Genomic DNA, 26642 nt, shown 5'->3' with positions numbered 1-26642 from the left:
AGACACTGAACTTCTTGGAAGAAAGTTGCTCTGTAAATTAATATAGAACTGTTTTTCGCCCCCCTCATGGCAGGTCTGTAGGACACTCTGAAGAACTCTCCATCATGCAAAGGAGAAAAGGCAGCTCTCTACTGGCCTCTGTCAGAGAAGCTAAAAGTTTCCCTCTCTTTCCTGCAAGTTTTCCGAACCCCATGACTCTGATTTCCAGGTCAGAGAGTAAGGTTTTATTTTTATTATTCTTTATACCTGGCAGAAGAGGAGCACCTGAAACGGCATTGGGGTGGACTAATTATTATGAGCCTACTGTGGGCAAGGCCAGGCTTTGGTTGTGACAGAGGAAATTCAGTTACACCTGCTCAGCGATCTGTGGACCCCAAGTCAGGTCCTACGTCCTTCTGACAAACAGCGCCCTCCTCCACCCGGGAATTGCTGAGCTGACTCTTCCTTTGGGCCGAATGAGTCCCAGGATTCTTAAGTGGCCCAATATTTAAGAGGACTGGAATTCTATGTGGCATTTCTGATTTCATTCCTAAACAGCAGTTCCCTGAAGCATGTGGAAAATAAGAAACCTTGCTAAAAATGTTAACTTAAAAGACGGCTGGTTTAAGAGAAATGAAAACTACATCCATATAAAAACTTGTCCTCAAATGCTCCCAGCAGCATTGTTCATAATAGCCAAAAAGGAGAAACAATTCAAATGTCCACCAACTTAATGAACAGAAAAACAAAAGGCGGTATATCCATACAATGGAATACTATTTGGCAATAAAAAGGAAAGAAACATCGATATATGCTACAACAGTGTTGAACCTTGAACTGTTATGCTAAATGAGAGAAGCCAGTCACAAAGGAACACATATTGTACAATTCTATTTACATGAAATTCCCAGACTAGACAAATCTACAGAGACAGAAAATACACTAGTGGTCACCAAGGGCTACAGGTCAGAGTGGAGGCACTGTAAGATGACAGTCAAGTGGTTTAGAGTTTCAGTGGGGGGATGATGAAAATATTCTAAAATTAATTGTGGTGAAGGTTGAACAACTCTGTGACTGTACCAAAAAACATCGAATTTTGCACTTTAAATGGGTAAATTGCATGGTGTGCAAATTATCTCTCAATAAAGCTGTTTTTTTTTTAAATGATACTGTAAAAAAGACCTTTGGTTTATGTATTTTTCTGAAGCTGATCGCCTTGGAGTTAATGTGTCCAGGCTTAAAAACAGATTGTATGAACTAAGTAAAATGAGGATGTGAATAGTGGTTTTTCTCTTAGGTGAAGAGAATGATTTACAGAAACGTGCATAGCCACAATACTTGTACCTGAAACTGTTTTGTACTTTGCTGGAAATTTTTTCCCTAAGCTTGAAATCATTAATATCTAACAGGTATAAACAATGCTGTGGAAGTGGCTTTGTTGTTTTGGTCTTTTCCATATTTCTTTCTCTTCCTGCACTAGTAGCACCCCGATTTTGTCTAAAAGGAACCATCGCCTCATTTTCAGTCCATGCGGTTTGCACGTTGCTGCCCGTTTGCCTTAGGCTCTGTGACTCTGCCCTGAACAATTAGCGAATTCTATCCACTGGTGTTGGAGCTGGCTCACACCTGCTCATCTGAACCCAAAGGTAAATTTTCAGGAATTTAGTGAGTCAGTTGTTAAACATCATCACCATTAAAATTTAAAGTGCATAAATGCATAATTAAATAAATTATATTTAAAACAAAGTTATTAGGTACTCGAAACTCATCACTTCCTAATTACTTGAATACATTTTACTATTATCCATGCTCTGGAGGCTACTTACATCTATTGAATCTGGATGGTGGAAATACAATATAACAGACTGCTACTGTGTGTCTTTTCTCAACTTCATATTCAGTGACTTCCTGTTAGCAGCATGAAATTGGACATGGTGGGAGTATTTATACTGCAGAGGTAGACAGATACCCTATATGAGGGCTTCCTCTTTTTTTTTTTTTTTGTCAAGGAGATTGTTTAATATTTGTCAGCTATAGTGGGTTGAATGGTGGCCCTCCCGAAAGATATGTCTATGTCCTAATCTCTAGAACTTGTGAATATGATCTTATTTGGAAAAAGGATCTTTGCAGGTAAAATTAAATTAACGATCTTGAAACGAGGTCATCCTGGATTATCCCAGGGGGCCCTAAATACAATCACGTGTGTCCTTGTAAGATGGAGGCAGAGGGAGACTGGACACAAATACACAAAGGAGACACACAGATAAGAGGAGGAGGCAACAAGACCACAGAGGCAGAGATCTGAGTGAAGGGGCCACAAGTCAAGGAATGCCTGGAGCTACCAGGAACTGGGAGAGATAAGAAACAGAATCTCCCCTAGAATCTCTGAAGGGAGAACAGCTCCGCTGACATCTTGATTTTGGATTACTGACCTCCAGAAATGAGAAAGTAAATTCCTGTTTTTTAAAGCCACCCAGATAGTGGTAATTTGTTATAGCAGCCACAGGAAGCTAATCCACCAGCACACCACTGCAGCATGATTGCACAGTTCAGGGGTAGGCAGGTGACCCACACAATGGGACGTCAGCTTCTACTGCAAAAGAAACACCTTGCTTCTACTGGGGGTTGCTAAGTGGTTCTACCTCTGCCATCATATTTGCTAAGGAATGAAATTTGCACAGAAAGTGGTAAAGTTGGGATGCAGAGACAGAAAGAGGGCAGAAGGCAGTGGGAGAGAGAGAGAGAGTCAGAATCTAGACCATGTTATTTGAGACGCTGAATCTATTCTACCACTGAATTTTTTTTATTATATGAACAAATTAATTTCTTTTTTTAAAACCAGGTTCTCAACCAATACAGACGTGTTAATTTTCAGAGCACAGATAGGGTGGTAAATACATATAATTGCTATCGTTTCGTTAGTTACTATTTAAATCAAACATAACTAATAAAGACAATCAGAAAAATATATATCAAACAGTGAACAATCTGAGATCTACCTGAATTCATTCACGTTCATTTGTTTCACAAACAACTGTTACACCCAACTGCATCTAAAACATTCTATTCAGGACAGATATCCAACTATTTAAGAGCTTACAATTTATTTGGCCATAAGGAGTTTAGTGTAGCCCACAATAATGAGGGTACCAGCATTAGCTTTTTGTTATACAGTGCATATTTTTCCAGATAGTACTAAATTCATGTTCTTTCATTATTTTTCCTAAAGAGAATTTGTTTGTTGAACAACTAAGATATTTTAACTTTTTTATGAGATTAAAACTAAGTACCTTCACAGACCATAAAACAATCCTTTGGAATTTGGGGGTTGGAAAAATATTCTTACAGTGATTTTCAATGACATTGTACCTTTGATAATTTTATACCTTTCAGGAATTCTTACTTTCCATTATCCTTAGTAATTTGCCAGTGTGGACAAGCATACTTCTGAGAGAAGCATGCCACAGAAAACTCCAGGGACAGACATACAGTATTCTACTATTTTTAAAGTAAGAAGAAAACATTTTTATCTGCAGCATTTCTATCTTTAACCATTTTTCCAGTTCAAGAGGTTTGAAATTTATTTTATCCCCAGAACCCTATCTCTTACCACTACTTTCAAATACCTTTGTTTCATGATGAGCACATTTTGGATGAATTCCCAGTCAACTTTTAAAATCTAATTAAACTCAGCTAAGTTTAGCTCAGATAGCATTTTCAGACAGTGTCTTGATAGTTGATTAACTGGGAAAACATCTTTGGGAATTCTTAAAAAAAAAAAAGGCTGCTGAGTGTTGCTTGTTGCTAAAAGTACCAGTACTGATGTCACAGGCATCAATAAACGAATGCCCACTTGTCTTGATTTAAAAAGGAAATGAACTTTCAAAAGCAAAATCCAAATATTGTATTATTCTTTAGTACTTTGTATTTGCTAGTAGCATTACTTACCAAAAAAAGATTTTTTTGGAGTATTTTCAAGTCAAAAAACCCACATAAACCATCAAATACATAAAGAACAAACATGTGAACCACATACACACACGTGTGTGTGTGGCACAGGGTATAAGCGATGTCACTAAGGACATATATCATACATTAGTCAGTCAGTAATAATTCAAGCCTACTTTCCTAGTGTAGTATAATCCTCCCTCTCTACCAAAAAACAGCCACCAAAATCTTTTGGGAGATGAGGGTCATTATCAATTTGAACTTACAAGAAAACATGGGAAAATTAAAACTTAGCTTTGAGATTCCCCATGTTTACAGCGTCATAGAAGCCTAACATTGAAAACTGGGAACGTTTCAAATTCACTAAAGACAGGGGTAAGCAGAATCAAAATAAGTGTTTGGGAAGCCACTCCCTTCCCATTAACAAAAGCAGCATTTAAATATTACCTGTTCTTGATAATGCCGGCTATAGAGAACCCCAGCAAGTTTGCTTTTTTTCCCAAAGCTAAAAAGAAACTCACCACCAAGGTTGAAATACAAGGAACCGGAAAAAATCAGTGATTTGTTCCCTGATGGCAACCTTCTGCCGGAGACACAAGAGTTTCTTTACACTAAATTGTTTTCTTCATGTGGAAAGCATTGATAGGAATCTAGGTGAATGGATATAATTAAGTAGTTGTGTGGCTCTCAAATGCTTTGTTCTTTCATTTGCCCGGGAACCAGAGGAGAGGAACAGCCTTTGAAGAGTTAGGTCCTCCAGATACTTCTAAGCTGCCTAGATGAAGGCTTGGAATGACTACAATAGGGAACCATCCTGCCTTGGACCCAAATCCAGATTGATGACCTGACGCATCTTTTCCAACCCTGACTGCCATGGTTTTATGAGCGTCAAGAACTGGGCATCTGCCATGATCAACAAATAGAGCTTCTCCAGGGCTTATACAGGCACAGAAACTCAAGTATCCCCCGAAGCACAGAGCACGGTCTCCCAGGGCTCAGGGTGCTGCCTCTAGCTTTCAGCACGTGTGAGCCGGAAACGTTCTCTGGCGGGATAATTCTTAAAGGAAAGGAAGTGTGCCTGTTACTCTCCATATTAACTTGGCTTAAGAACCCGGCAGCAGAGCAGAGCAGATCGCTGAGGAACTAGTAAAGAACAGCTTCAGGGCCTCTCTTTCTCAGGGGGCCCCTTCCAGAGCCCTGTACCTAATTCTGTATTTGAACTTTTTTGCATTCTTTTGGTTAAAAAAGTCCTCTTAACTGTATAAGGTATAGACCATGCCCCCCGCCCCAGCAATGGGAATCGGCCCTTGAGATAAATTACACCAAATCCTAGCTTGCTAAGACTGTGAAAATTAAACACAGACTCTTCTTCATCTTTTATGGGTGCTCCCAATCCCTGGCAAGTCTCTGTTGAGGATGAGACATCTTAGTTTGAGTCTCTGGTCCTCAGTTGTCCTCTCAACTATAGCAAGAGTTCAAAAACTGGCCACAGTTTAAGTTTATTCTCTTTAGCTACTTCTTGAAAGAACACTCCACCAGGGGCCAATTACTACAATGGGTTACAGGCTCTAAAGGCCAGAAGAATTTCCATGCATGGTCCTCCGTTTGGTTAAATGGCGTCACTGTTCCAATGTCAGCTAAGTTTTGTTTTTCACTCAAGTTGAAGGATTTAGACTAGGCTTCCACACTTTCTTAACATGCTTCTCAAGGGACCAAGCCATAGAAACATTTATTTTTTTCTGATTACAGAACTAACGGCATATATATAATATATATACTTAAATAACTTGAAACATTATAATATACAGCACTGGAAGTGAAAATCTTTCATAATCCCACACAGCTGAGAAAACCAGTTAACATTTTTTTTTCGAGGACTATATTAAAACTTTATTTATTATTTTACAAAAATGGGATTACACTCTCAACTTTGAAGCGTGCTATTTTCCAGCTAGCAATACATCTTAGGCATAGTTCCATGCCAGTCTGTAAAAAGTGATCTTCTTTTTAATGGCTCCATGGTATTGTACTGTATGGCCGAACCATGCTTTCCTTAACCAATTGCCTGTTAATGTACATTTGGGTTCCTTCCAGTTCTCCCTGTAACAAAGATTCCTGCAAACATCATTTTACACTTACATCTCTGAGCAGTTGTAGGAGGATTTCTCTATGATGAATTCCCAGAAGGTGAATTATTATTGGGTCAAAGGGTATGAGCACTTCATTTTTAATAGCTATTGCCAAATTGCCCTCCAATAATTTTATACCGATTTACACCCCCACCACACTGTAAGGAGCCTGTTTCCCCACCCCCACTTAGCAACACTAAAATCACGCAATTTAGGGATGTCTGATGTGAGTTAGGAGTTAAGAGGTTCAGCCTGTGGACTTTTTTCCCTTTGTGAACAGCTAACAAAGACATCAAAAGTCTCCCCTTTCCCTGATGAACCCCCTGCTCTGGGTGAGCCAATACCCAGACAGACATCTAGCTAATGTGAGAGGCAAAAATTCTAACACCTAATGCTTGCACCTACCTAGATTAGAGAAAATTTGCCAGGGAATGTACAAGCATACAAGTTAGTTACAGAATACTGAACAACTGAATTATTAAAGAAATATTAAGTGGTCCTGACTTGGGCAGTACTGTTTTCATGTAAACAGCACATTTAACCTTGCAGCAACAGAATACTGATATCTGCACAATTCTTTGAACTCAACCCTATGTTTAGTGGAGCAAAGTAATTTGAAGAATCTATTCTTTAAAGGTGTATGAAAAGTGACTTTTTGAGTCCGCCCATTAAAAAAGAACAGCGTTTGCCAATATCCAGCTTTAAGGAGCTCATTTTGAGGCTATCTATAATTTACATCTCCAGAATGAGGGTCACTGGGCATTAGACTGGGGAAAAACTTTGGGAGCTATCCAGTTGAAATATTTCAGAATTTTGCTCCACAAAGCCTTGGGGTTGCTTTAGGGAGACCCACGAAGTTGACAGAGGAGTAAGACAGAAGGGGTTAGAGGTTCATGGTATTCTAATCCTAATTCCACCACAAGAACCCCATTTTGATCTGCTTACATGGTAGGCTATACAGTGTGTTATCTAGACCAAGTGGATCTGTTACTTTACTTGTCTATAAAATAGACACGATACCAATGCCTGTTGAGAGAAGTGACGGTGAAATTTAACATTATACAGGTAAAGGGCTCAGCCCAGCATCCCACATATGGCCAGGGCTCAATAAATGCTTATTAATTTATTAGTTAAGATTTTCTTTTGAAAAAGGATTCTGCTCCTAAAAACTACACTTCAAAACTACCCATTTATCATTGTCATCTTTCAAATGGGTGATTATTTCAGATGGAGTGGTTTTAGATTCTCTTTCCTGATTCCCAGTCTAGTGATCTGACTCTGAGACCCCAGTCCCCTTTCATGGAGACTGCTGGGGGCTCTGAGGATAACTGGCCCCCCACACAGCAGGTGGCTCCACTCGTCAAGCTTCTGGCCAAGGTCATAGCTCCTCTACCTGCGTTCCCATTATTTACAGAATAAATATGAAGCTACAGAGCAAGGTTTTGTTTTACCCTACGGGAGAAGGTTCACCTGCGGGTTCACCACGAGAACTGAACATGAAAGCTGTAAAATGGTAAAAATATTACCACCTTTTCCGTAATTATGAGGACAACTGAAAGGAGTTCAGAAAGGACTGCTTAAACCTTCTAAAACTGGCTGAATTTTCTGTTGTTGACCAGATGTCTGTAAGGGGAAGAATTCATGCAACATACATACACTCTTATCAGTCCTTTCCTTAGGAAAGCTTGTCTTTGTGTAGGGGAAGTTTTCAAGTTTTCCTAATGAATCGCAGACAGGAGGCTGGAGGGGAGCAGCCTGAAGCTTTTTCCTCTTTGAATGGTCTAACATGAGACAAAAACACAGGGAGTAAGGAGAAAACCTTTCAAACTGTGTATCTTTTCTACCCAAGACCTCCTTCCATACCCGTCACTGCCGCTGCCTGAGAGCCAGGCGGGGTTTGGGGAGGGGCTTCTCTGTGTCAGGACCATTTGGGGTCTGTGGTAGACTTAGGAACAAGTAGACGTAAAAGCTGTAGAATTAAGGGTTGAAAACAGCATTTAATGAAATCCCTCCCTCCCGACGCTCTTGATCAAAGTCTACCCTTGCACTAAGACAATCGATCTACAGTTGCGTACATAAAACTTTGGCAACACTCTGTCCTCGTTGCTTTCAACAGAGGCTTTAGACCTCTGAGACTGGGCATCGTCCCAGAATTGAGATCCAGTTGCATTACGCATACCAGAAGACGCACCACCACAGCCCAAGCCCGTGCAACCACTTTCTTTTAACCTTGCGTCTGTGAAAAATTACTTTCCAAAAAAATAAGTGAAACCCGATGTCTTCTCCGGGTGGTTATTTTTGCGCCTATGAAGTCAATAAAACTCTCCAGATTTATTAGACAGCCCTGCTGCGGAAGACAAGACCACTTCCTATTTCCTTGCACAAATGTGTGCCGTTCCTTTCTGTAACCTTCTGACCACAGATTTTAATTTTATTCACTTCTTTTATTTTTCCCAGAGAATTTGTCAGAACCTTCTAAGGTAAGTGGCTTGGCCCGCACTAAAATCCCAACCTCTGGCATCCAAAAGTGACAAAAATGAACACGTCTCCAGCTCCTCTAGCTTTTCTGCTTTTCTTTCTGTTTCAGAGGGGCCCTCTTTTCTTTGCATCGGAATCAGCAGAGTTTGGCTGTCTCTCCTCTGACCACTCAAAGCACTAAATGTAGCACCTACCCACCAGTTATGCTCCTGGAGTGAACGCTGACCGTGGAATGATGACTGTGATAATGAGAACTGAAATAGGTTCCATTTGCTGCCACGGTATTTGCGGAACCCCTACTGTGTGTGCTGGGGTTCTCCTGGGCACGGAGATGCGAAAACGTGCAGGGTAATGTACATTCTTTCGAGGAGCTTAGAGTCTGCAGGGGAAAATTAACATGTTAACAAGTGAAAGTCATTTGGTGTGACAGATTTATTAATGAATAGAGTCTTGGGGAATTACAACGACCAGAACACGGAAAGGTAACGAAAGGCTTCTCAGAGGAGATAACTCTGGGGCTGTGTTTAAAGAGGAGTAGGAGTTCATCAGGTAAAAGCCAAGAAAGGCCCACCAAGCAGAGGGACCACCGAGTGCAGAAGGTCCTAGGTGTGAAATAATGTGGTGCATTTGGGACCTAAGATGTTCTGTACTTTGGGAATGAAGGTCAAATGTCCCAAGCAACCTGCATTCACACATAAATGCGGGTATAATTTTTTAGGTGATGGGGAATTACTGAACAGGCTAAAGATTTGGAACAATTGTGGGAGCACGATCAGGAGAGGGGGGGACAGGTGACTGAGTGCTATCCAAGGGAGAAATGAAGAGAGCCTGGATTACGCCAGTGTGGTGGGGACAGAGAGGAAGACTTAGAGTGACAGTGGAGAGGGAGGCGAGTGTCAAAGATTCCCACTCCAGGATGACCTGAAGCAGCTGTACTTCATTATCTAACATGAAAAGTACCTCCAAAATGCTTTTAACACTAAGCTATGCACTCATTCAATTTTTTTCTCCACCTACTTCCAGAAATGATTTGAGCTAGGAAAGAAAATTCTGGAGCTACAGCCTGGGCCACTGTGTCCGATGGTGTGAACTTGGCCACGTACGAACTGATGAAGAGCATTTGTAGGAATGACCTGGTCCAGACATTCTGAATACCATTTAAAGAAACTCATAGCAGCGCTATCTTGACTAACGAATTTTGATCATCCTGGTGTAAATATGCCATATATCTCAACTTAACTGGCACCTCCTTGGGTAACTTGATAACTTCTGGTTCGCTTACTCATACTTTCAGGGCTTTAAGAGAGAAGGCACTCTTACCTGCCTCGCTTATTTGGTTTTGGCAAAGGACAGAAAATGAAGTGCAACATTTTGGGAATCAGATAACTCTTGGTTTGTTCCCTGTGAAACTGGGCAAGGCAGGCAAGCTCAGTCCCCCCAAGGGTATAAAGCAACAACACTGATGTCCACCTCATGGTTTGGGTGGAAGAATTAAATGAGCCTATGAATAGAAAGCACTTGACAGGCCTTAGTGCTCTCTATGCCGTGCTGGGTATTTGAAACCTAGTATCTCATTACAGTCTTCTAGTTTTACAAAAAAGGAAACTTAAGCTCTTTGAGGGCCTTTATTTATTGTTATATTTCCAGTCCACAGAATAGTGTCTGCCTCAAAACACCTAAATGTCCAGCTAAGCGGGATTAAATATTAACTTGTCCCAAATCAAACATCTAGCAAATGGCGTGATTAGGATTCAGACCTATGTCTTCATGATTCCAAGCCCAGTGCTTTTTGAAAAATAATTTCTCAGTTTTATTGTATTAAAGATAATGACGTGGAAGCTGGTGAAGTGCTGCCTGGTGCCTTCTTTTACTATCAGTCTTCAAGTGATTTAATTGATATCATTTAGGGTTCTCAGTATGAGCAGTTTCCATTCCTATCATTTAAAGGTAGTTTTTCAGAGTGCTTTTACATGGGTTAAGCTCGTGGCTTCTATATTTTTTTTCTTGAGCCCCATTTCCAGTTTTTAACGCTTTTTTGGCAAGGTTCACCTACCAGAGCCTACTGAAGGCACTTGGCTGCAATATCTCCAGATCAGAACTCACCAGCAAGCCCCGACTTCTCCCTTTTCCGCATTCACCCTCCAGAAGCCCTGCTTCCCTTAAGTCTTGCTAGATAGCATTTTTTTCCCACCCAGGCACCCAAGGTAAAGATTTTGGATTCAATCTTCACTCCTCCCATTTTCCTTATCGAACTGGTCACCAAGTTTTATTGCTTCAACCTCAAAAAAGATTTCCAGATCTCACTGTTCCGGTTCAGCTGCTACCCTCTAATTCAGTACAGTCGTCCCTCGGTATCCAGAGGGGATTGGTTCCAGCCCCCAACCCCCGCCAGAATACCGAAGTCTCTTATATAAAATGGCGTAGTATTTACATAGAACCTCCACAACCCTCCCAGAGACTTTAAATCATCTCCAGATCACTTATACCACCTAATACACTGTAAATGTTACGTTAATAGTTGTAAGTACATTGTAAATGCAGTGTAAATAGCTGGGGGCAAATTCAAGTTTTGCTTTTTGAGACTTTCTGGAATTTTAGTTGTTTATTTGTTTAATTTTATTTTTTATTTTGGGGGGAAGTAGTTAGGTTTGTTTGTTTGTTTACTGGAGGCACTGGAGATTGAACCCAGGACCTCGTGCATGCTAGGCAAGCACTCTAGCACTGAAATGACCCTCCCCCTTCTGGAATTTTTATTTTTCAAATGTTTTCTGTCTGCGACTGGTTGAGTCTCTGGATGCAGGACCCACGAATAGGGAGGGTGACTGTACCTCATCAGTTTTTGCCTGAAGAATTTGGGAAGCTTCCAAGTTGACCTTCTTACTCCAGTCCCTTCCCGCCTCAGCCTTTTGAGGGCAAAGTCACCTTCCTGTGACACAGAACACACGCGGCCCCCTCCAGGGCTGAAGCCTTCGGTGCGGCTCCTTTACCTACGGTGCAGGAGGCTGTGCTCCCGGTTATGCAATACTTTATTTAAAACCGAGCCCAGTCACATTTTCCTGCGGCTCTCCTGCTGTGTCCTTGGTGTTAGCTATGCTGAACCCCTTGCTAGTCTCCAGACACCCAACACAACTTGGGACTTCATGCCTCTCTTCCAGCCGCTGCTTCTGCCTAGAATGACCTTCCCCTCCTTTTTTGGCCTTGAAAATTCGTGCTCATTCCTTAAGGCTCAACCTAAGGGTGAGGCCCTTTTCACTTCCCCCTGTGACCTGAGGAAAATTCGTGGCTCTTCCTTTCCGTTCACCGTAGTTCTTCCAACATTTTTATTAGTTACTTGGTTCTGTGTTAATGGTCCATGGAGACTTCAGATCAAGGGCTACTTCATTCATTGATGTAACCCCTCTCCCAACACAAGGCTAGTTAAGTTTTTTCCTACTTAAGGAAAAAAAGAACATGGGTTTTTAAAAACTAATGGATAATTGTATAAGTGATAAAAGTAAGACAGGTCAAGTGGAGGGTGGGGTGCTATCAGAAGTATGGGATAATAATGATATTTGGTCTAGGCCATGGTAGGTATTCAATAAAATGTCAGTTAATCCATGGAGAAGTCTACCTCCGGGCACAGCTGTGCTTCATAACCAAGGTAAAGAGTAGCTATGGAAAGGACAGATTGGCCTCAGGATCATATGAAACTGGAAATCCATCAAAATCAGATCACTCCTAAGAGTGAAGTGTCTTCAGACGTGGACGCTTTCTTACCCTGCTAGGAGTCACCCTCAGCTTAGGGTGTTTTGAACCCCTTCTTCAGGCTCTATCAATCTTTGTTTGGACGGCAATCTCCAACCAGCCAGAGGACCACCCCTGTCACAGCTTTACAAGGCCAGTTATCTCGGCAAGTTTTGTCCTCTTTTCCTCTGTCAGGTTCAGAGATGAGTTTTTACTTGTCTGTTGCAGGAGAACAAACTCATATAAAGAAATGTAATATGAAAAATATATAAGTTCCTGCTTCTTAGGGTATGTCGTCTACAGTTCTCTCTTCAAGGGATTCAGTGGCTGAGAAGGCCTGTTTTAACGAAAGTCAGATTTCACGGAACGGGGAGTCAGGGATCCTAGGTTCTGGCTCTGACCCGCCTCTAATCACTTGCGTGATCTTCGGGCAAGTCACTTAAACATTAGGTTGCAAATTTGGATCAGCTAGGCTGGACTTGGACCGCAGAAGTACGTTGTTTACCCCTTACAATATTTAAATGAGGTGACAATTTAATTGAGAGATTTTTATATAAAAACATTTTTTTTCCTCTCTTGAGAAATCAGAAGATCTGGCCACAAGGTTCCACATTCCTACTCAATTTATAGTAGCTGCCCCTTTTAACCTGCTCACCTCTCTAACATGGGCTCTCCAGGGCCCCAGTGACATCATCATTTTCTACTGACCTTGAGTCTTCCCTTCACAGAGGCGAAATGCCAGTTTCTATTTGTCTGTGAACTTGTACTCAAGGGAGATATAAAAAACATTTAACTACTAAGACAGGGGGCCCGATCCCTGAGAATGGACGCCTCTGTGCTAGAGCAGCATCCTGGGGATGCCATGCTCTCCGCTGCTGCGGGGTCACGGCGGGTCCAGGAGCCCTGAGAGAAAGGCAGGGGCGGCACCATGCAGTGGCTGAGAGCAGCCTCCCTGCGCCATAGGTAAGGACCACGCCCACCTCAGGCACACACCTCCCCAACATAAGCCCTGCTTGGACTGTTGTTTTCTCAGAGTAGAGAGGTATCTTCCTGGACCCATGTCTCTTACTAAAAACAAGAAAGTGAAAGAAAACTAGATAGTAAAGGCAGAATGGTTTTTCTTGCCCTTGGGTGCCTTGTTCATTTACCAACTGGCCGCTGTGGCGTATGAGTCTGATTTCCTGGTACTAACCAATCTATAAACTCTTTTCGAGCCTAAGCATAAGGAACCTCTAATTTTATCCATTTTATAAATGGAGTGAAAATTTTGGAAAACATCTTGAAGGATTTTGCAAATCATTGTACAGAATTTATATAAGGTCTAAAACTCTGTTAGAAATAATAAATCACCAATAAATTATCTCCATTTTCTTATTGGGCTTTTCAATTTTAAAAGCACTCCGATGTTCTTTTTTTTTTTTTTTTTAAATTTAGCCATGGCTATTTTTCAAACGGAATTAATGACCAAAAGCTAGCCTCATTCTCTAATTACACTAAGAGACACTAGACAGGAGTTGTTCCAGACACTGACCCATCTTGGCTCAGGGAGAGGCTCTGGGCAGTTTTACTATGTGCTGGCTTAGTACCTGGGGCCAGGAAACATCTGTTATAACACGCGGTCCAGCGGGTGCTCTGCTTAATTATAAAATGGCATTGCAGTGTCCCTTTGAGTTGGCTGGCTCCTAATGCTGTACAATCAAGCAAAATGCAACTCCTGATGTTCTGTTAACCGAATATCCAACCCAAGTATTGAAAGGCTTTGAGAAGAGTGAACAAGTTAAACCTTTGCCCTGGGGGAAAAGGTATGGGGAAAGACAAAACAAAGAAATGCTTTCTAAAAGCAACTGAGCAGCTTAGCTATGAATGGGCGTTCCTTATATAGGGAATGGGGGAGCTGATTCAGGGATGACTCACACTTCTAGAATGAACTGTTTATATAGTGCTTCCTCCTCTTCATTCCAGGGATCCTGTTTGGAAGGTCAGGGACAATGACCAACTGCGAAGCAAAGGGAAAACTAGAGAGGAGTGGAGGAATGCTTGGAACACCCAAAGACTCATTCACCCCCGAGGAAGAGGACACGTTTCTGTACTGGGTCCATGCAATCAGTTATAGCCCAGGGCTTAGAATTAATTCTTGGAACACACACACTTGGGATTTCTTCAGAGTGGTGAGAAACTCTTATTAGCTCTTATGAGAACTTACTTTCCCAAATCCTCTTCCATGCTGATGGGAGAACAGAGCTCACTGTCAGCAATGTCTGCCGAGGCATATCTTTTGTTTCCTTGCTTGTTGTAACCACTTCCAGACCAGCAGTATATTTATGATTTACATAATTTTACAGAGGAAGAGGTCTTAAGGATTTTTTTTTTCTCTAAATCTTTTTGAATTATTATTTTAGATTCACTGCCAGGTTTTTTTTTTTAAGGGGGAAGTTGATGAACTTTTAAATATGTCATTACATGCTCCAAAATAGCAACTCTTTGTTCTTTCAAAGTTTCTTGTAGAAATTTAAAGGGCTGTGTGTGTGTGTGTGTATGTGTGTGTGTGTGTTTGTGCATGTGTATTTAGAAACAGGTAGAAAAGGAAATGGGTGAAAAGGAACACTTGGGGTTCACTGATAAAGTTGAATTCATTTTGTGTGTTTTTGTTAGAACAAAAGTTGGCAGATCTGGGGGGATTCTTCCCTGACCTCTAGGGTGGGTTTCAGAAAGGCTGCTCCATGTTCACTTTTCATCATGTTTCAGTAATTCGGGGAGCAGCTGAAGGGTTAAGCCCTAAAGCAAGAAAATATCTCTAAGTCAGAAAACAAAAAGAAACTTGCATATTTCTGAAGATGACATCGGATCAGCCTGTGGACTTCAAGCAATTATGCGATATTATGAGTCCCACTGAGTATGCATTAGTTGGAATACTGTTCTTTTTATTTCTCCATGTCCTGGGGTTGTACACTGAAAGAGCCCTGTTCAACTTTGCATGTCAGAATTTTGAAGGAAAAATTATAGTAAAATATGTTTAAAACAGTGGGGCCTTATGTGAGCGAACACAACCTTTTCCAAGGCTTTCAAAAATCCTTTTGTTAAAAATATGGTTTTTATTTTGTTTCTTTTTTTCTTTTTACTTTTTTTTTTCTTTTCAGTCAAGCTTTTACCTCCCCTCCTTTCTGGAGAAAAGAAGAGAGACGTTTCAAAGGATATTCTTAACACAGCCTACATTTAGGGCCTGGGATGTACAATGGATTTGTTTTAAATGAGACGCCCCATGTGGAAAATAAACAAGTGAGAGAAGTTCATCTGTGTACATAACTTCAGTTCCAACAACTGTGGTGACAGTCACACTGTCTGAGTAAATGTCCCCTAGAGTCATCTTGTGAGCAAAATTCTATTAGTGGAGGGTTCTGTGAGTTGAAAGATGGGTTGCTCATAAAGGGGAGGAATTTTCCAGAGTACAAGGAACTGAAGACTCAGCTACTGGGTGGTTCTAAAAGGCAAAACATCTTTTAAAAATTGAGGTAATGAAAAACAAAATAAAACAAAAAGCAGGCACAACGAAGTGCATGGATTAGGAATGATGGTGAATGAATGTCATGTTCATTTTATTCTATGATATTCTTTCTCCCAAAGGAGAGAAGTAACTGGTTTAATCAGTCAGGGATTGCATTTAGTTGTCAATGACAGAGAATTGACTTCCAAGGCTTAAACATACAAGGATTATTTCTAACATAAGAATCCTACCCATGGCTCTCTGGGGCTCATAGGGTGGCTTCTCAAGTCACCAGGAACACAGGTTCTTTCTAGCTCTCTGCTCTTCCATCCTGAGGCCAGGAGGTCGCTCTAACATCATATGTTCTCTCTAAGCATGAAAGAAGAAAGAACGTCCACCCTGGCTTGGTTAACTCCCTTTAAGGAGCTTCTCCAGAAGTGCTTCAGAACACTTCAACTTACAATTCAGGAGCAAAACTTAGTCACATGGCTGCACCTAGCTGCAAGGGAGCCTGGGAGATGTCATCTTTCGGGAAAAAAATTACTGCCCTAAATGCAATCAGGATTCTATTACTGATAATAAAGGAAGAGCAGGTATTAGATACAAAATTAGAAGTCTCTGTCATACTCATATAAAATATTTTAATGTCAATATATCATCTGAGAATTACTGATTGCTTCTGTTTAAGTTATGTAGCGTTTAAGGCATTAGCATGAAAATCCAGTTTTGCATTGTTTGTCTCAGTGCACATGGCCAAAATGAATTCTTTTGCACATCTCTGATCTTTTCTGCCACTATTTGTGTAGTTCAAATTACAGAAGTTTTTGTATGCATAACTAAAGAGCAGAAAATTCCGTACACTCTTCAGCCTCCAAATTTAGCCAATACCGTTTCTCATCTAGAAATTATACTTAGAAATGATGGCATCTTCTGCAATCTTTTCTCCACATTGTTGGAGCTTAAACTTCCTTCATTGTGAAAAAAAAAATGGACATTTTAGAAAATTGGTGGGCTCGTAACAGGAGAAATGGAGGAAGCTGTCAAGCGTAGCACCAACTTAGAAGGCACTGTTATCTGCAGGGGTGATTGCCTGCCCTCCCTTGAATTTCTTCACTCCTCTCTTTTACATTGTCTAAAATTTCACTGATTAAAGATTCACTTCAGTTCTTGGACAGCCCCTTCTAAAAATGTCAATTTTTTAAAAGAGGTAAAGTTATCAGTCATTCAAAAGTCAGTGCCAATTACTTTAATCAGATTGCTTTCCTACTGGCTATGATACAGCTTTACTGAAGGGGAGGTATTTATTTATCTTGCTTTTCTTCTCACTTGAGAAATGAAACCTATTGGTGGCCAAAAGTTCAATCTGAACAAAAATAAATACTGCAGAAATAAGTTTCCCTTTCACCGTGGATTGTGAGATTCTTTCCCTTACTGAAGTAACAATCTAAACATTTATTGTGAGAATCATCTAGAGACATATTCTGCATACAGAGATATACATGGGTATTAACACAGAGATACTCACAATGCAGGGAGGGAGGAGGGTAGAGCTCAGTGGTAGAGTGCATGCTCAGCATCCATGAGGTCCTGGGTTCAATCCCCAGTCCCTCCATTAAAAAATAAATATATAAACCTAATTACCACCTGACAAAAAAAAATACAGAAAGTTGCCTTGCATATACACACAATGCAAATATATAAAGATCTTTTTGTTTTACCCAAATGATCACGTATTTTGTGCATTATTTTGTACCTTTAAACGTAAGAAAAATCACTGAATAATGTTTTTATTTTAATAAAATTAAAAAAGTATATAAAAAGTATATATACCTGCCACATTTGAAGAAAAAAATCCCCGTTAAAGTAGGAGGTTTTAGTGAGGAAAGGAATTCTATGTTTTTGGAGCATGGGCCATTTTGCTTTAATATTTTATTGTGATGGCAACAGTGTCCTGGGGTCTGTGAAGGAAAGCCTTAACAGAAAGGAGAAGAATGGATTGGCCTGGGACTCTGACTCCCGTGTGTGATGTTGATCCTACAGAAAATAATGTTCCAAGTTCCTAATAATTAACTACACAGCTTGAGTTCCTGCCGACAGCCCCAGTTTATTCCTGCTGTCCTGGAATAATTTTTGACCACTTTCATTCTCAAAATTGTCCCAGTTTGGATGACAATTATGTAATCAACATTGTAATAACTAAATTAAGTAGTTAAGATCAGCCCCAAAGATTAAAAAGGCAGCAGAAACCACCTGACAGTGGGGGGTTGTCTATTTGGGACCCCTCGTTCAGCTACTTATGAGCATTATGATCTGGGCAAGTTATTTAGCTGCTGTTTGCCTCAGTTCCCTCAGCTTTCTAGGGGGAGTTGTAACTGCCTCACAGCGCTACTATAAATGTTTGAATAAGTAGTGCCTGTGAGGGGCTTATCACCATGTCTGGTTCATATTTAGGGCTCAGTTGCTGTAATTATTTTTATTCCTTATTATTTTCACCATTTTCTTCCCTCCCCCTGCTGGACCATTTCACTCTTCCACTGCATAACATCCTATTGATTGAGACTCACTTAGGTGAACGGTCATCATCTTCTAACACTGGCTCGTGGTACAGCCACTGAGGAAGACAAAGCAGGCGAGGACAGGACAGTGACTGTCTTCCTCCTCGTCCCCACCCACCCCCGGCCCTACGGAAGAGGGAAATCAGAGTGCAGTCCAAAGGGAGCACGGCACTTTCTCCTTCAGACTTGATTTGATTTTGGCTTTGATATTAAAATTTCTCATTTCGATAGCATCAGAAAAGGAGGTGTGTGTTCTATCAAGCAAAGAGGAAATGCATTCGCAATGATGGAGAGCCACCATTGAAGCTCTTTGTACCTCACAAGCAGAGCCGTATGAATCTACCATTAAAGGAATGGAGCCTTGACCTAGGATTCTGAAATATGCAGAAATGGAGCCATCTTCCAACTTTCCTTGAATGCCCGGCCTGTGCTGTTCAGGACAGTAGCCTCTGGTTACATGTGGCTGTTTAAGTTAAAATTAAAGTTCAACCACATTTAAAATTCAGTTCTTCAGTCACATGAGCCACATTTCAAGTGGCTGAGACACTGCAGGAGAACGTAGAACTCATCACGGAAGATGGCACATCTTCACATCACGTGTAACTTTCCACACATTTATTATGTCCCCGCAAAGGCGCCCTTAACGCATCTCCCCCTGGCAGAAGCTACCTAGCAAACAATGAATGACTACTGTTTGTTCAGACAGCCTGGGAACTCCTGAGGCCTTTTAGGCAAGAATGAAGGAACTTGGATTCAGAGCGGGAGTGGGAGGACGGAGCCACTGAAAGAAGAGAGAAGCAGGTATTTTCCCTTCATATTCATGTTCTTAAAATTGAATTAGGTTTCTGTGAAAAGCTGTTTAATAGAATAACAACCGCTTTATGGTTTCACCAGCTGAGACATAAAAGGCTATTTGTGGTGTGCTGTATGCTTTGAACGCAGGTGAAAATTCCCTACTTACTGGTTATTTTAATGATAATAAGAATAATGCTTTGTACATAACCTGACCCATTTAACTGGGGATCCTAAAGTCCTTATGTCACTGTGGTTTATCATCACTTTGACTCTGGGTGACAGGGTTGTCTGAGAGCTTAATTTATTTTCAAATTACAAAATTCCCTTCTCCTCCTTAAGTAGTTCATTTTTTTTAATTAAGGGAAAAAAGCATCTTGTGACCCTGTAAGGACAGGATACAGGAATACTTCTGGCTTCTACCATTACTTCTTATCCAAACAATGCATAATTTTCTAAATATATTTGAAATAATGGACTCAATCCAATAACTAGACTCACCCCTGAGCTATAGGCTAATGGAAAATTTTAAATGGCGCATAGCACCACAAAGAAACTCCCTTCACCCAGATCTAGAATGCTTCTGGGTCTTTACCCATGGGGAAGCCTGAGAATGCCAGGAAAAGCCAGTTTAACCACACTCATTAAGGTGGCACAGGGGGTTACAAAAGGTGAACTGAGAGCTGGAGGGTTAAAGTCAAGCGGCAAAAAAACAAACCCGGGACCAGCTGTTGCTTAATCCTTGCACAAGATTTTGACCCAATGTGCTGTTGATGTAAATAGAAAAGTCTATAAGGGCAGGTGAGAACAAAGGGCAAATATCTTCCTTCACTTTGAGCTGATTGTGAATTTAACTCTATAGAAGACAAGGAAACAGAGTAATCCTCCTAGAGTTGATGCTGTCTGTCACTGTGGCGTACAAGGGAGACGGTCAGACGGAGTTCTGTCTGAGAAACGCCATCTCACCTGGACCACCCCTGCCTGGAACCCCGTGCCAGAACACTGAGTCATGGCGGATTGCTCAATGGAAGTGGTACCATCTGTGCGGAGCCTGGGGTTTTCCTCGTTAGCTCTAATCCACACAACTATGCTGCAGAGAAGGCTTCTCAGAGCAGGAATCTTAGTAACTCACACAAAGCCCACACAGCCAGGAAGGGGCAGGGCAGGGACTCAAACCTGGGATGGGGAAGCCGGGTGCTCCCACCAGCCCACCTGTTCTGTCCCCACATCACCCAGCTCTCCGCCGCGCTGGGGCCCGGGCTCCCCCTGGAATTTCCTCACTGGGGCCACCTGGATTTCTGTCCTCTAGGTTAGCAGAGCACCTGCAGAGTGGATCTCTTTTCAGCAGCTTTGGGTAGAAACTGCAGCAGTGGTTTAACATTCCCTGACAGGGCAAGTCTCATTTGCATCTGTGGCCACCTCTGACTAGCCCACAACATCCAGTTTATATCAATTTATGTTCATGTCTCCTTTTGCTGGGGGGGAGGGCACATCTTTGCCCTTTGCCCTCTTCCCTGTCACTTTTATTTCTGGCCTGTACCTTCTTCTCCTTGTTTTTTTTTTTAAAAACCCATGGACCTCAGCCCTCAGTTCCAACATGTTTTTATGACTAAAACCCACTTATGGGCAGGAGGTTGTCACATCAGTGCTTAAAGGGGTGTGGAAATTGTTATAACTAGCACTGTGCAATAGAATAATCTACAATGATGGAAATACTCTATAATCTGCAGTGTCTCAGACAGTAGCCACTTGAAATGTGGCTCACGTGACTGAAGAACTGAATTTTAAATGTGGTTGAACTTTAATTTTAACTTAAACAGCCACATGTAACCAGAGGCTACTGTCCTGAACAGCACAGGCCGGGCATTCAAGGAAAGTTGGAAGATGGCCCCATTTCTGCATATTTCAGAATCCTAGGTCATGGCTGGGGCTCACATCTTACTTCTGGGAAGCCCCTGGAAGGGCTATTTCACTGGTAGGAAGTCCCCAAGGGTCGAGAGTCTTGTTTAAAAATAAAGATCTAGGTTGGCTTAGAGCTGGACATGGGAAGGGGAGTAGAAGCAGATCCAGTTGGGGCTAGAATAGTCCGTGGGATGGGAGATGGAGTCAAACTATAGAGGGAAACATACAGGACAAAGCCCTTGACCTCTACACTTGATTGGCTGTGTGATCTGGGGCAAGCTACCTACCCTCTCTGAGCCTTAGATTCCTTATCTGTGAAATAGAGAATAACATACTGATAATGATAAAAATACCTCTTTGTGCATCTTCTAGATTTGATGCAGGCACACCATCGTGGTTGTAAAAAGCCTTTCCTAAACTGTTACGTCTCTATAAATAGCTATTATTATTATTTTGGACCAATGGCTGGAAGATCTAGAAAAGTCATAGACACACAAGGTGTGAATACATCCAGGCAGCTGGTATGGCTTTGTGACTGGTAGTAAGTGAATCCTAGTAGACAAGGGATGTTATATAAGCACAGGAGAGAAAAACTTTATCCAGGGCTCAGGGAAGGTCATTAATATCCTTGGGGTTCTGTGTGGTTGAGGGGACACCAGGCAGTAAGAGAGCCCCATAGAAGTGTGGCTCCACTAGAATGTAGGCTCCCAAAGGTCGAGACAGCGAGACAGCAGAACAGTGACTTGTGTGTAGCAGCCACTCAGTAAATATTTGGTGGATGAATAAGTAGATAAATAACTGTGAAGCATCTTAAACCATCCTAATCCAATCTACTCACCAAGGGCAATGAAATAGTGGTGCCAAGACGTTGTGCACAAAGCACCAGCCTTTTATGTTTGCTTCAGCTGGAGAAAAAGCAAAAAACCTGAGCATTTGCCCCCCCTCCCTACCATGGGCAGTTGAAATAGGCTCTTGCAGTTTGTCTCTGACTATGCAGTTCATCTCCCCTATTAAAATCCATGGTGTCTGAGGGCAGGGACAAAGGCACCTGGTGGCTAACAGCAACCCGCTGGCTAACAGTCACCCAGGAGAGTGTTTGAATGATCTTCCCGAAAGAGTTACAATCTAGGAGACACCTTCCAGAAGACAGTCCTTCCCAGTGCAAAGAAGAGGCTTCCTGAGGAGGAGATGACTCACCACCCACCCGCTTCAGAGAACACAACAGGGAACCTGGAGTTTCTGTTCAATTGCTGAGAGCACTTGGGAGGGATCCCAAAGAGATCCCATTTGTGGTTCCTGCTGATCTGGAAGGCGACTTGACAGAACCACTCTTCCCACTAGAATATAAGGAGGTACTGGAAGGACAGGACCATATTTTGCTGGCCACCGGGCCATCCTGGAGTTGGGCACACAGGAGCCCTTCAGGAGGGAGCTGTTTGGGACAACCAATATGGAAAAGAGTTTGGTATTGTCTCATAAGATGGGCACAGCCCACGGCACAGCAATGCCACTCCTGGGACTAAATCTTTAAGAAGCTCTCGCAGGGCTGCGTTAGGCGGCGTGTGCCAGAAAGTTCATAGCAGCACTGTGTGTAAGAGCCCCCACGTGGAACCACCCTGAGTGTCTCTCGATAGGATAAAAAAATTGTGATTGATTCCCCCTGTAGAATTCTGCATCCAAACAGAGATGATTGGCATAAATGCACTGCAGCTGGCATACTGCAGAAATGCATCAAAAAAAAAAAAAGGGTCAAAGTCCAGAAGAGTAAAAGCAAGCAAGAAAAAGAAGAGGCAGTAGAAGATTCTGCAGACTGGGCTGCCCTGGTGATACTAGATGTCTTAACGTGCTGTTTTCGGGGTCTGGGCGTATGGAAGCTTCCCACAATGCACAACTTGGAAAGAAGCAACAGAGATACCAGCTCAGCCTGAGGCTCAATAAAACAATGTGGAACTCTTAAGAGGAGGATTAGTAGGCAAGAGGAAGATGACAAAAATTGAAAACAAAAGATAACAGGCTCACTCCGTCCTTGAAACTCTTCCTAGCAGCTTATCAAAAAAAAGCTTGGTAGCAAATTCACTCAGAAATGTCTGTAATTGATCATATATGTGAAGTTTAACTGCTTAGCTCATCTGTTGACAGTTTTATTCATAAGATGGATATTGAGTTACTCTCAAGTAAATCTCCTTTCATTGAGAGCCCAATACTGAAAGACAAGTGGATCCTAATACAACACTGATTACTCTTTTGATGCCCAGAAAGGGTGGATCTGTTTGCCTTCTAGGTTGAGAGGAAGGAGGGATCCCAGAATTAATAATTCAAATAGGGCTGTTACACCGTGAGGAGAGGACAGAGTGTCAAGGCAGTGTTAAGAATCTGGGAAGGCTGCCAGCATGGTTTGCATGGTAAGGGTGGATAAAAACATAAAGAGAAATATGGTCCAGTGGTTGATCTGTCTTCTTTTCCTTTTTCAGAGTGGTTTACTTTTAAGCAGAATTGTGTGATTTTCAAGTTACTAAAAGAACATAGCTGATTTGCAGATTTCTTTTAAAATCAGAGTTTCTGCAAGCAGCATGCTGGCAACAAGAGAATTTGATAAAGATTATGCCTTTTTAAAGCATCTTTCTTGACGACAGTGAGTGCACCTTGGAGATTTCCATCGGACCGTCTCATCTATGGCCACCTTGTGGAGTGCCACCTACACTGCCTTATCTGAAGCCCATTAAAATGTACAAATTAAAAGCCAGTGGGAAAGAACATAATCTTGGCAAGTGCCTCTTGGGAAATCTTACAACTGCAAGAGCGCCATGGAAGAGTGCTCTAAATACCGCCGTGGTTCATCCCATCTCCGCACAATTGTATAGGAGGGCATGTGGCCAAGGCCTTGCAGGGAAGAGGCCGGGGTGCCCAAGCTCGTGATTGGCTGGGGGGGAGTGATGCTAAGCGAGCCACTTAGCCCACTCTAGCTTCACGAGGAGCACGCCACATGCTTCTTTGCACATTCTTTTAAATCCTCGTGTGGTTGGCATTTGGAGAAATATCGACTGCAACCAGACGTCGCAATCCTGATGACAGCTCTTGAAATCCCATCTTTCTCACAGCAACATCCACTGTGTCAGCTCCCCACCCCTGTCACCAGAGAGCCTTCCCCACCCAAGTTGTGCTCCAAATAGAAAGAATTTCAGATGTGCTTGTTTGGCTGCCTCCTCTCAAGGCCTCGGCAAATATTCAGGTGGTAAATAGCCCGGGAGAAATGCTGTTGATAAAATTAGTTCAAATATTTCGCAGAAAACAAACCTGACACCGACATGATACTTGATAGCTCAGCCTCAGCACTTCCGAAAGTTTCCAAACCCTCTTGCCTTCAAAGCCCAAATGTCTTGTTTTAAATTGCCTTTATTTTCCCCCTTTCCAAAGCTAATCCTTGCCACCTTCTCCTCTCAAAAAAAAAAAAAAAAAAAAAAAAGAACCATATGGTTATAGGATGGTCCGACTGGGGATTTTATATTACAAATGACTGTGTTGAAGGTTAATGTCCAAGGTCAGGTGTTATTAATATCTATTTGAATTTTGTTCTTCTGGCCTGTGATATCATCTGAGTCACCTCATTGATTTATAACATGGTAATCCCAGACCATCATTCATACTCCTGAAATTCTGTTCAGGGCCTAGTATCACACCCTCTCTTTAATATCCTTCCTGGTTTTGCACGATCAGGAGCTTTACAGCCCTTGGGTTTATCTCCTTCCCACAGGTAACACTGTACCTGGTGTCCAAGATCGATGGATTGACTTTTCATCCTGCCGTTTTCTCCTTTTCCTACATTACTGTAGAAAAAAAAATTCTTTTAACCCTTTCCTTGAGAAGTATTTTATCATATTCCTCTTCCCAAAGCCAGTTTTCCACCTTGATTTTCAGGTAATTAGCTTCCTCAGGTACATCGGCCTGCTAATTTGTATCTCACATGGGGCATTTTCTCCTCTGCAGCTGAAAATCTTGGTCTCCAGCCCCCAGCAGGAGCTGGCAACCCTCAGGACTGACTATGTGCTGGTTACAACCAGGGCTAAGGGCTCTGACGGCTTCTCACCTAATCCTCACAACACGCAATGGGGTGGGTGCCATTACTTCACCCACTCAGCACAGGAGGAAAATGAGGTTCAGAGAAGCTTAAGTAACTGACCCAAGGTCACCCCCAGCCATAGTGCCAAACTTGGGACCTAAGCTTTCAGTCTGTCTATTTCTGAAGCTTGTGCGTTTTATTACTTTCTAGCTGCCTGCCTCTAATAATGGTGGTGATAATTGATGGCCAGTCATTATACATGATACGATTATTATACATAAGTGGACTTGGAAGCCTTGGCAAAACACTTATTAACACTAAAATTATATCAGCATCTGGTATACTTATATAAAAACATTTTTTCCAGGACATCTAAAAATAAAATATAAAAATTTTAACCATTGGAAGAGTGGCATGTGATAACACAGAAAGTTCTTAATTAGAAGGAAGGGAAAAAAAGCCCGTTAATATTCTTAGCAACTCAAAGGCCACGGCAGTTAACATTCTGATACACACTTCTTGCCATTTTTCTTTGCGTAGGTTATATATTGGTAATCTTCCATATGTACAAAATTGAGTTCTGTGTTTCCTCCTCAGTGTTATAATCATCATTTGCCCATAGGTATTTTCTACTTTTTTGGTTGCCACAGTCCCTAACTGCAGTCAGAGACATGGTCAGATCTCAAAAAACACATGCTGACTCATAAGATGAAATCTAGTCATTCATTATTAATTTCAGTAAGTTACTAAATAGATAATACATACACTTGTTCAAAATTTCAAATGCAGAGAAAGGTGTATAGTAAAAATCCGCCTCTTTCTTTTACCTCATAAGGATACCTTGTTGCACAGAGTTTGCAAGTCCAAGCTCCCAACTGGCCTTAGTACCCACTTCTTGGAAACATATACCTGGATAACTCAGTGTCTTTGATTCTAGACTCAAGAGAACAGAGTCCAGAGAGAAATTTTTCCCCTAGCCAAGGTCTGATTTCTGAGTATCTATCTTTTGCCTTAGAATTCCAAGCCTTCAGGTAAGTGACAGACCCTTCTAAAGAGCCAAATAGTATCCTACAGATCTCAATAAACAACCATAATCCCTTACACGTAATAACTTCCACACTTTAAAGACAGAACACACACAAAGGACAATGGAATAGCTTTATCTGCACCCTCTTAGCCTAAAACCCAAGATTCCATGAGGGCACAAGAGGAGCCTGATTATTTCTCTTCACTACATACCAGCGTGTGAAGCTCAACCTGATGGAAGTTGGTGCTTCTGTTTTCAGACATTTACTAGACTGTTTAGACAAAGTACCAGCACAGCGGGAGGCAGGCTTGGAGACCCGAGATGAAATGTTTTGTAGTGTAGAGATTCTCGAAGTCTGTTCTAGAGGGTAATAGTTCCATGGGGTGTTATTAGGTGTTCCACAGAAAAGGGGGCTTCCCCAGACTAACAGGTTTAGAAAAAAAGAAAAAAGTGAAAAATGAAACTGACCACAGAATACTTTCTAAGGAGTGGAAATCCACAGAGCACAATGTGGGAAGTGATGTGGGATCCTGGCAGCCTTGGCACTAATAGGCATATGGCCCGGGACTAG

General features: G+C 41.7%; 4 long non-coding RNA genes across 5 annotated transcripts in view; 2 read left to right on the top strand and 2 right to left on the bottom strand.

Moving 5' to 3' along the window:
* The window catches only part of LOC116280201 (uncharacterized), a 39503-nt gene extending 38091 nt beyond the window's left edge, over window positions 1-1412 (top strand). For both annotated transcript variants that reach the window (XR_012071937.1, XR_004189494.2), the window contains exon 2: window positions 74-1412. This is a non-coding gene — a long non-coding RNA (uncharacterized lncRNA). The remainder of the gene's footprint in view (window positions 1-73) is intronic.
* LOC140696018 (uncharacterized) overlaps window positions 1-26642 on the bottom strand; it is a 53044-nt gene that overhangs the window by 515 nt on the left and 25887 nt on the right. The gene's annotated exons all lie outside the window — the stretch shown is intronic.
* LOC140695835 (uncharacterized) lies at window positions 5803-8760 on the bottom strand. The gene is made up of 2 exons (XR_012071665.1): window positions 8729-8760; window positions 5803-6042 (listed from the first exon to the last, which is right to left on the bottom strand). It is a non-coding gene; the product is annotated as an uncharacterized lncRNA (long non-coding RNA).
* On the top strand, window positions 8758-15545 carry LOC140695834 (uncharacterized). The gene is made up of 4 exons (XR_012071664.1): window positions 8758-8882; window positions 9558-9788; window positions 14220-14425; window positions 15395-15545. It is a non-coding gene; the product is annotated as an uncharacterized lncRNA (long non-coding RNA).

The sequence above is a fragment of the Vicugna pacos genome, chromosome 4 (genome assembly GCF_048564905.1).
Source record: "Vicugna pacos chromosome 4, VicPac4, whole genome shotgun sequence".
Taxonomy (NCBI): Eukaryota; Metazoa; Chordata; class Mammalia; order Artiodactyla; family Camelidae; genus Vicugna; species Vicugna pacos.
The sequence above is the reverse complement of the archived record's forward strand: the minus strand, read 5'-3'. Positions and strand labels throughout refer to the sequence as shown.